A 778-nucleotide genomic window follows, 5' to 3' on the forward strand; every position below is an offset into this window, starting at 1 on the left:
ATATGCAAAGGTTGGTTTGGCCACTAAAATGGCTTGGGCCATATTGGTGTTTCTCTACAAGCTCGACGTCAAGGCAAGGCGATACAAAGACTTTGCTTTATCCTATCTGATTTTGAACCCAAGGAGTTTGTTTTGTATAATTTCAAAAAAATTAATTCAAGTTTGACAAAATAAAGGCATTTAGATCATAACACATTTCAAATTCTAAAAACTCAACGGTTAAGATAAAAAAAAAAAAACCGACATTCGATTTTTTGTAATATTTTGAGTTCACCAAATTAGGCAAACTGAAATATTGGGCACTTAAGTGGGCAAACAAGACTTTTGGTCCAATCTAAGTGGGCAAAATGAAAAAAACTATAATAATAAAAGTGTAGGAAACAAAATATGAAAACTTGCCCCCATGCAGGATCGAACTACAGACCTTCAGTTTACAAGACTGACGCTCTACCACTGAGCTATAGGGGCAATGACACTTAATTTAAAAAAAAAATGAAATCAAGATTTTTTAATTTTCCCTAGGCTTTCTACAGACCTTCGGTTTACAAGACTGACTCTTTGTTTTGGTTTTGAGATCCTTCTGAGATACTTGTTACTTGATTTATTTTTTAATTAATATATAACATTGATTTATTTTTGCTCATGATTAGGCTATTTTGTGGAATCGTTTGTGATTATTTGAAACCTGATTCATTGGGCTGTGAATCACTCCCTCGAATATTCGGGTGAATGGATACTAACTGGGTGGATGTGACAAATCCAGTTAGACTTGTTGGAG

General features: G+C 33.9%; 1 non-coding gene across 1 annotated transcript; it reads right to left on the reverse strand.

The window, feature by feature from the left end:
- Positions 1-396: 396 nt before the first annotated feature.
- On the reverse strand, positions 397-468 carry TRNAT-UGU (transfer RNA threonine (anticodon UGU)). Its single transcript has one exon. It is a non-coding gene; the product is annotated as a tRNA-Thr (tRNA).
- Positions 469-778: the final 310 nt, after the last annotated feature.

The sequence above is a fragment of the Hakea prostrata genome, unplaced genomic scaffold (genome assembly GCF_041222555.1).
Source record: "Hakea prostrata isolate BN-2017 unplaced genomic scaffold, UWA_Hpros_2 contig_15, whole genome shotgun sequence".
NCBI classification, from domain to species: Eukaryota; Viridiplantae; Streptophyta; class Magnoliopsida; order Proteales; family Proteaceae; genus Hakea; species Hakea prostrata.